Here is a 9,464-nt window from a genome sequence, read left to right on the forward strand (position 1 = left end):
ATATACATATTAGTGGTTTTATGCTATGCAAATACTTTTTATTTTCAAACAGAGATTCATACCCTATATTTGGTTTGGTAACTGCTTTTCTAACTAAGCAATGTAACATGAATATCTTTTTATGTTAATAGATATGGTTCCTCAAAATAGATCTCAAGAGCTGCAGATTATTCCATTGTTTGAATGTACCATAATGTATTTCAGGAAGCCTCAGGGTGGGACAAAATGTTGTCATTACAAACAGCATCTTTGTACACAGTTAGGCAGGTACATTCTTGGGTTTGTTCTTAAATCATTTTCTAAGTTGGTACTTACACTTCCAGCTGTGCAACTTTGAATAAGAAATTTCTTTTCTGACATCTGTTTTGTTCATGTTAAAATGGAAATGAGGTCTACCCCTCAGGGTCATAGAATTGATATCAATGAAATAATATAAAAAGCTATAAAGCTTTAGAAAGCTGGAATGGTTACTCCTGGGTACAGTTATCTTAAAATATAGATTGAAATGATGAGTCCTTGAGGACCTCTCTGTTTGCTTGTGTTAACTCTGAAAATGATTGTGGATGGCGTTTCATCCGCCTTATCAGCATGAGCGGGTTTGCTGTGTTTTGAAGGCATCGTATTCATGTGGTTTCTCCTCAGTCTTTCTAGTGCTTCAGGTCCAGGATAACTCATTTAAGTTATGTTCACTGACCAGGCTCATGGCAGACGCCCTTTTCCTCCAGAAATCCCAGGATATGAGCTGACTTTGATAGGCACCCTTGACTAATTTTTAACCTTGCAGTACAAGCCGTAAGTCATTGTCAGAGGCTGGATGGATTGATCTGGAATGTAAAGGTTTATTTATTTACCAGCTCCCTGATGTGCAGGGTTATGTTACCAGTGGTGATGGTGTTGTCTTGTCATGAAGGAAATGTGCACCCTCTTTGAAACCAAGGCTTAACAGGGGCATAATATTCTGATCCCAGTGAGTGGTGATTTTCCACAGCAGCAAAAACCTTTAAAGATACAGTAGTGGCAGGCAGACTTACTGACCAGAAGCTAAAGCAGAACACGCTTTGAACACTAGATTTTGCCTTCACTTCCTGAGCCTCTTTCCTCCCCACCACACACACACACACACACACACACACACACACACACACACACACACACGTTCAGTTTCCAAATCCTTCTTTTAAGAACCATCTCAAGTCCTTTATCTTTCATACATCTTTACTGATCTCTTTCCACCCTCTTAGATTATCTCTGTCCTCTAAATTCTTTCAGCACTGAAAAGTCTATGCTACACACAATTGGCACTTAATTGCGAACTGCCATCTGTTCAAATACATTTGGTTTATCTCCCCAAGTCCACGTCCACTTCTGTCTCCAGAAGCTTTAGTCAGGGGCCAGCACAGGGTTAGTGCTCAGCCACTTCTTTGGAAAGATTGATTCAAAATAGGACTGGCTCTTTTTCTTCTTGCTTAAATTTCATTCAACCAACATTTATCAAGGGCTCATGTGTTCCCGGGTCCAGACACAACACTTCACAGATGAGGGCAATTTCAGTCACTTCTGAGACCATCAAATAATGGAGAAAACACCACTGAATATACGACTTGCTAATTGTACAGTGCACATCTAAGTAATACTAAAACTGAGCTTTTTTTTTTTTTTTTTTTTTTTATCATTTGTCCCTCCCTCTGCTATATGCGGTGCTCTTCCACACAGAGGGAATCTGAGATAGCGATAGATGCATAATCTCCAAGGAATGCTGCTGGAGGACTCTAGCATGGATAGCCACAGTATTAACCCCAAGCGCAGGGATTCAAAAAAGGAAACCAAGGGTCATTATCACGCTACAGGGCGATGGGAAGTGGCTGACTCATCAGGTTACTCACGCATGCTTGTTAGGTGACCATCATGCACAGGCGCTGCCTGGCTGCTGACCCAGTGGCAGCCGAGACAGAAGGATCTGCCTCCTTGGTGCTCAAAGGTGCTGTCACCCCATACACATTTCAAGTACTTATAAAATTGATGTCAATATTTCACAGCAAAGTTGGGTCTATATTTTATCACTTAGCCACTCTGTGTATAGGATATGCATTTGTATAGCAAACCTAAATCTTTCCTACCATGTCCTTCTCAGATATGAAGCCAGTGCCACAGAATTCTGGGCACATGGTAGGCACCTCAGTGAATATTTACTGAATGAATAAACAAAGAATAAAATCTTTTTAAAAAAACTTTCACTCTAGAGAACAAAAAGGTTGTTGAAGTCATAATCATTGTCTTCTTAATTCTAGAATCCTTTACTATAAATGCTACATAATAGGATTATCTAATTTTTAAATGAATAAATGAAGGAGTATATTGGCATCTTGAATCTCTGTAATATTAGTGATTTATAATAATAACGACTAAGAGATTACTGAGACCAACTCTTCTCTTACCGAGGACATTCCAGCCCAGAAGAGTTAAATGTCCTGCTCAAGGTGACACAGATATTTTTAAGGCATCAAAATTACAGACCTTTGTGCAAAAAGCTATAAAAATCTTTTGTATCCCTCAGTGACAGACACTACAAAAAATGCATTGTTCAGTAAAATAGTTATATGTCAAGATCCCGTCTTAGTAACAGACTCTAAGCACTTAATTCCTTTAGTTGTATGGAAAACTTTAAGAGTTTCTCGAGGAATTCTTTTTAGTAAGATAACTCCACATAAAGAATCTACCAAATAAATAAAAATTCACCTAAAGCTTTCTTGAGTTGGTCCCAAAGTACTTGCTGTGAGAAACAATTCCTTGTTAGTGCAATACAATACAGCTCACAAATTTTACTTTAATTATGTGGTCTGTACCCGGAACATTCAGTTGTGTATAGGAAAATGGTAAAAATTCTCAACTTTGTCCTGGCAGGCTAGTATCACAAATCTAACCATGAAAAACATTTTGTGCATCAAGGAAAATTATAAGAGTAATAGCAACATAGCTGTTTTAACAGCTGTTGTTAGTTATGAATAATTAAATACTTTTTTATTTTGCAAAGAATGAGTTATTTATTTAGAACACATTAGCAGACATGGAGGAAGACACAGAAGCTGTCCTCAAGGAAAAGGCTCTGGGTTACAGGGACAGAGCGCTGGCTTAAGCCTCCAGTACACTTTACTGCTCCATGTAACTAAAATGCCAAGAGACAATTCCAGCTTCCATTGAAGCTTGATCCAGTGACTCACCCATGTCTCCAAGGACTGAGGTTCTCTCTATAGCTCTCTGTTTTCCATGGGGTCAAATCTATCCTCAGGCTCCAAACTTCTTGTAAGAGCATCAGATGCTCTCCTGGTGGGGGCAGGTGCTGCCACCCTCACCCCACACCGTCAAGGAAAGGAAAGCCTCTGATAACTTTCTTAGCAGACATTGGGGTCTACTTGGTTTTGATCAGCTCAGGAGGAGGGCCAACATTTGGACCAGTCACCAGAGCAAGGGGAGTGCTCCAAGGGGCTTGGGTCTGTGTCACCTGCTTGTGCTTGAACCACTAACTACAAATTAATCGGCATAAGCCAAGCAGGGTAGGCCCTAGGATGGAGACAGCTCAACTAAATCACTCTCAGGACATGGAGAAAGGAGAGTTCCACTTAATTAACCACAGGCTTCTGTTGTCTACAGTAAGGAAATGGAAAGTAGGGAAGCAATCTACAAATGTCTGCCAACAAATGCCCAAAGGTAACCTCAGGGTAAGATAGAAGTGAAGATTCCCTCAACCAAGAGCTGCTTGTGCCCCTCAGGTGACACTTTGCTGCTGCAGACAACCAGCCGTGCTGCAGGAACCACCGTGCAGTATTCACGTGTGAGTGGGTGGCTTCAACTTTCACCTGGAGGACTCATTCTGCAGGAAGGCTGTTGTGCTACAAAAGATGTGTCTCACTCTTACTGAAGTGACAGAGGCTAGGAAGTCAAAAGCAAGCTGCAGTCAGAGCCATCTGAAAAAAGCCAGATCTGGGGGCTCCTGCCAGGACCAGAGCCCAATGAACCTATGTCCCACCACACACACCTTGGCAGCAACTTCTTCAATACATAATAATCACATGAGTGTAATGTTGTCAGAGGTATATTAGAAAAAGGAGAGAGAACATCTCAGAGAGAGAAGCAGTATAATCACGGCGAAGAGCTTGGAAATGGAAGCTGAAAGGCTCAGCTTCTAGTCCAATCTATGGCAGGAATTCACTAGAGGCCATGTTCGCACTTGGGCTCTGGAGTCAGTCGGTTTCACAGGTCACTAACTGTGTAACCTTGGGCAACTTACTTAACCTCTCTGGCCTCAAACTTTCTCCTCTTATTATAAAATAATAAGAAGAAGAATCCTTATTCTTAGTGCATCTTGCTACACTTCAGCTTGCTCCCATGTAAACAAGTGAGTGAATGTTTTAAATAGCAGTTATTAATTGCCTGGTGGATGGATATGAGAGGTGGTGTTATATCTGTGACATGGAAAAACATTGGGAGGTGAGCAAAGTTGGCTGTAATCTGCACAACATAACAATTTGGAGATGAATCCAAATCTGCTCTCTCCCCATGCACGTGATCTGGTTGCTGTGCTGTTCCCGGGAGGACGGGCTCTATCCTGAGGACATATGCTGGTTGGATGTGACCCAGGGCTGGCAGGAGTAAACCGACGGTATCTCTTTATAATCATTTCACCATTTCAGGCTTCATTAATAACCACGTTTTCTACTCTGAGAGTGTGGAACTCAGAAGAATCGGCCCCTGTTGAAGCAAAACCTTTCCTTAGGAAATTTTTCAGTTATCAGGAGAAATGCTCCCAGACTCTGGATCTTTCCATTGCAGGAGGGTCTTGTCTTCACCTATGAAGACAACTACACATTCTAGACAAAGCCCTGCAATGTGGCTAGTCTTGTAGAACACATAGTTTGTGTTTGATTTCTGGTTACACCCTCCCTATGTGACTTTGGACAAGTTATTCAAACTCTCTGAGCATTAGTTCATTTCCTCATCTGTAGAAGAGGTGTGGACAATAATACCTTGCAGGATGGTTGTGGAGATAAATTTGATGAAAAGTATTTCACTTGATTCCTGGCACATAGGATTCGTGAGTGGTGGCTTTATTTGTTGAAACCACCTTTTTTACTGGAATTTTGGAATATGGGCTCAGAAAACTATATTTCAAATATAAAAAGTAAATAAATTAATTGATAGTAAATAGTCTGTCAATTAAATTTGTATTTAAATGGAAAAGTATTTAGTGTTGTTGTTGCTTTAAAAGTGTCAGCTTGTCAGGGTGCCCAGGTATTGTTTTGAAATATGGTCGATGGGTTGCTGGTCAACAAGACATAAATGCTCATAGAAAACATGGTTCAAGGAACAAATCACAGGATTTCTAAGAGGAGAGAATCCTAAGGAGTGCATTTGAATGTTCTGTCCATGTGACCCCACCTCCCGCCAGCCATTCTGATTACTGTGCTTTAAAATGGCACTGTCTGTCTGCAGGCGCAGCTGCCTTTTGCAGTAATGGTGCTGATGTGACAATCGGCAAAGCAGCATGTGGGTTATCAGGAAGAGTGTGAACTTCCGAGCCCACCTGCTGCTTACTAACTAGTCTGTTAGTGACTCTGACCAGGCCGTTTAAACTCTCTAGGTCTGAGTTTTCTCATCTATAGAATGAGCATAATGATATTTCTCCATAAAATTGCTGTGAAACTTCTATAAAACAATGTGTCCACTGCTTGGCCCATAGGGAGGAGTCAGTAAGCAGTTATTTGTGTGTTCGTGTGGTTTTCTAATTTTACCTAGTTCTTGGCACGTATTGGGTTCATTGGCTTTGTCCCTATATTACATTTTCTAGATTCAAAGAATATGAAAAATGTCTAACTTATTCCTAAAACTTTGTCTTGTTCTATTGGTTAATTAATAATTTTAGTTTGGATGCCAGAGTTTTATGCTCTTTAGGCATCTGAGTCCTATTGTCCCACATGGGGTTTGAATTCCCCATGCCTTCTGACTCACAGGTATTCTAAGATTCTCTTACTTCAAAGGTGAATGGTCATGGTCTTGAGTTTCTTTGTCCTAGACCTGTTGCTTGAAGTGGATTCAAGAATGTGCCTCATGAGGCCATTTCCACTTACATGGCTTCCTTCATCCTGGAGAATCCCCAGTTCTTTCCTGGGCTGATCTGTGTATATCTAGTGAGATGACTGGACATGCCCATTTGTTTTGTTCAAAATGACTGCACTGTGAAAATCGAGGATAAAAACCCAAACACTGCTCTTTTCTCTCCAAACTAGCTGTAGGAATGAATTTTCATTGTATGTTGATCTTGTTGCTCTGAAAATAACAGGTATATTTTATACATAATATAGGTATGCTATGTGTCATAAAATAAGTGCTAGACATTCAAAGAGTTAGGTGTTTGGAGTCAGAAACTGGAGTGTATGTGTTGGAATATATACATATATGTGTGTATTACAAATATATGAACATTAGCCAACCTAAATAAGCCACAAGTAATAATAATAGTTATTACTCTTAATAGTACATTATTACTATTATTACAAATATAATTCCACTTATTATTAATCTTAATAATACTACTAATAAGAATAATGGCTTCCTGTTTATTGAATGCCTCTCATGGCTCGGTACTATGTTAAGTGCTATACAAATGTTACACTCCTCAAATTGATCTGCATATAAATCCTGAGAGGAAGTATTGTATCTCTTATTTTAAGAAAAAGAAACTGAGAGTCAGAGAGGCTGACTAATTTGCCCAAGGTTACAGTTGGCAATTGGCAGACCTGACCATTAATGGGTTGTGGGGACAAGCCTGTGATAATGTGGATAATGAGAGGCCTCTTGGGCCCATGAGCCAGGAGGACATGAAGAAGGATGGGGATGAGGTGCCATCAGGCAGAGTCGGTGCCAGTAGGGGCAGTGTCAGTCCCTGCAGCCGCTTCTCCCTCACTCTACTGAATGCACTCCGAGGCAAACACAGTTCTACAGAAGAATGAACTGGACCACAGAGACAGAGTTCAAACTGTAGGTTCTGCAGGAGTGCAGCTGCTGCTCAAGATGACGCTGTCATGGCAACAGGGCCCAGCAATTCTACTGATGCTCTGGGAGCTTATAGTGGCCTCACAGAAGCCCTTAGACAGATACATCATTTCCTTTGGGCCTGGGGCATCCTGTTCAATAAGCTTGCTCCCATCACCAAAAGGAAAATAATATAGACTCACCTTTCCTTCTCTGCCTGCACATGAATATTACCTTTGCTGAGCTAAAACCAAGGCAAATGCTAACAGGAGGTTGGAGGGGAGATCTCTTTTTGATGTGCACTTTGGGTGAAGCAGGATGTTTTAGATTCTGTGTAGATAATCAGTTCTCTACATCAGGCCACTGGCCATACCATTTTCCTAGTCATCTAGGTTCCTTTTCTGTCTTTTTAATGGAATCTTTGAGTTCCAATATACAAAATGGTCACCTTGGCCAGGTGTGGTGGCTCACGCCTGTAATCCGAGCACTTTGGGAGGCCGAGGCGGGCGGATCACGAGGTCAGGAGATTGAGAACATCCTGGCTAACATGGTGAAACCCTGTCTCTACTTAAAAAAAACAAAATACAAAAAATTAGCCAGGCATGGTGACGGGCACCTGTAGCTACTCAGGAGGCTGAGGCAGGAGAATGACATGAACCCAGGAGGCGGAGGTTGCAGTAAACCGAGATTGTGCCACTGCACTCCAGCCACAGAGTGAGACTCCATCTCAAAAAAAAAAAAAAAAAAAAAAAGAAAAGAAAGAAAAAAAAGAAAATGGTCACCTTACTGAAGTCTGAGTTGGTCAAAGTCATGACTCTTAATTTAGAGTATATGACAAGTTAGGGACACAGTTTTGCTCCTACCTCAAATACACTGGAGACCACAGCACTGAAGCTGAGTCAGCTCTGGCTCCCTCAAGGATCATGACCAGCTGTCCTTTTCTGTCAGCATGACTCACTGAGGATGTCCACCTTTTGATTCTCTCATGCTGTGCCCTGGATACTGACCAGGCCTGTTTTAGCAGGTTTCACAGGCCTGGCTTCCTGCCCAGAGTCTCCACCAGAGCTTTGGTCTACCTCCTGTGCTTGGCTGAAAGCAGGAAGAACTAAACTTGGCCTGGTGGCCCACATCCCAAGTGCCCTCATTTCACAGGACATCCGGCTCTTTGTCTGCCTTCCTGATCAGGCCCTATGAAGTTGCTCACAAGCTGTGCTGCCCACAAAAATCCTACTTGCTTCCCTCAGGTCTGCTTCCCTGTGAGGGAAAGGGGAGAGCAGAACCAGGTTGATGCTCATTATTGGCATTTGAGGACATTAATTCATAGTACCCATCTCTCCTCTGGATAATGGATAAACTGAAAAAGACCCAGTCAGAGACCAAAATGCCAGTTGTATCACTGCTAAAGCAAGATTGTGAAGGCCTGGATCTTTACCCAAGATGGGTAAAGGCATCATATCATTTCCTTTGACCCTGGGGCATCCTGTTCAATAAGCTTGCTCTCATCCCACCCTTGACCCAAGAGATGTTCTTAGCCAGAATAGCTGGATGATTACAGAACTTCACCACCCTCCCCCTTCCAGGGGCAAAGTCTTTTCTGAGGGTTTACAAGATGGAGGAAAACATGAGACTGGATGGGACTGAGAGAGCTGAAAGGAAGGCTCCATTAGCCTCACTCAGTTGGGACTCATAGACCAAGAATGTGGCCTGACATCTGGACATCTTACCCAAGAGAGGAGAGCAAATGCAGCAACTTCCCTGATCCTTCAAGGAAGGTAGAAGTTCTGAAATTCATGAGCTGGTGGGAATCCAGGGAAAGGGAAAACAGTACTTACCACCCTACCCCATTCTGAACCCCCATCACTATACACATACAAGAGTTGTAAGAACAAGTAACCAATGGGAAGACTCTAGAGGCAAATGAGAACGGTAAGGAAGAGAAAACGGGCAGGGAGCTGGGGTGTAAGGTTAGAAGGAAACATTAGAAATATAAAATATATTGACAGGTAAGTTAGGGACCAAAGTGTCCATTATCTTGTTGACATTTTTTTAAATGACTAAACATTATGCACTCTGACCAAAACACACATAGGTTATAGAAGGAGTAAAAGAGAGGAATGGCTGGCATTCTCAAATCACAACTACTCACTCAGAAATATATGTTTTATGAGGTTTGTTGAGACCAGAATTTTTTAAAATGACTACTACTTGTTTATTGGAACAGTTAAGGGCTTCACTGGGTGTAAACTAAGATCACATCTTCATTATTTGATTTTTTCAAGTTTTAAATTAACCAAAACAACTACGTTAACCCAGATTTCAATAAGGCATTTTTTCATCTCCTTTGAAAATGCTGGGAGTTTAGAGGTGGCATTGCCAGGTCAAAGGGAAATCTTACGCTTGGGACAAAATAGCCCGTGACCTCATATTAGGAGTTGCCA

This window comes from Macaca nemestrina, chromosome 3 (genome assembly GCF_043159975.1).
Source record: "Macaca nemestrina isolate mMacNem1 chromosome 3, mMacNem.hap1, whole genome shotgun sequence".
In the NCBI taxonomy this organism is placed as follows: Eukaryota; Metazoa; Chordata; class Mammalia; order Primates; family Cercopithecidae; genus Macaca; species Macaca nemestrina.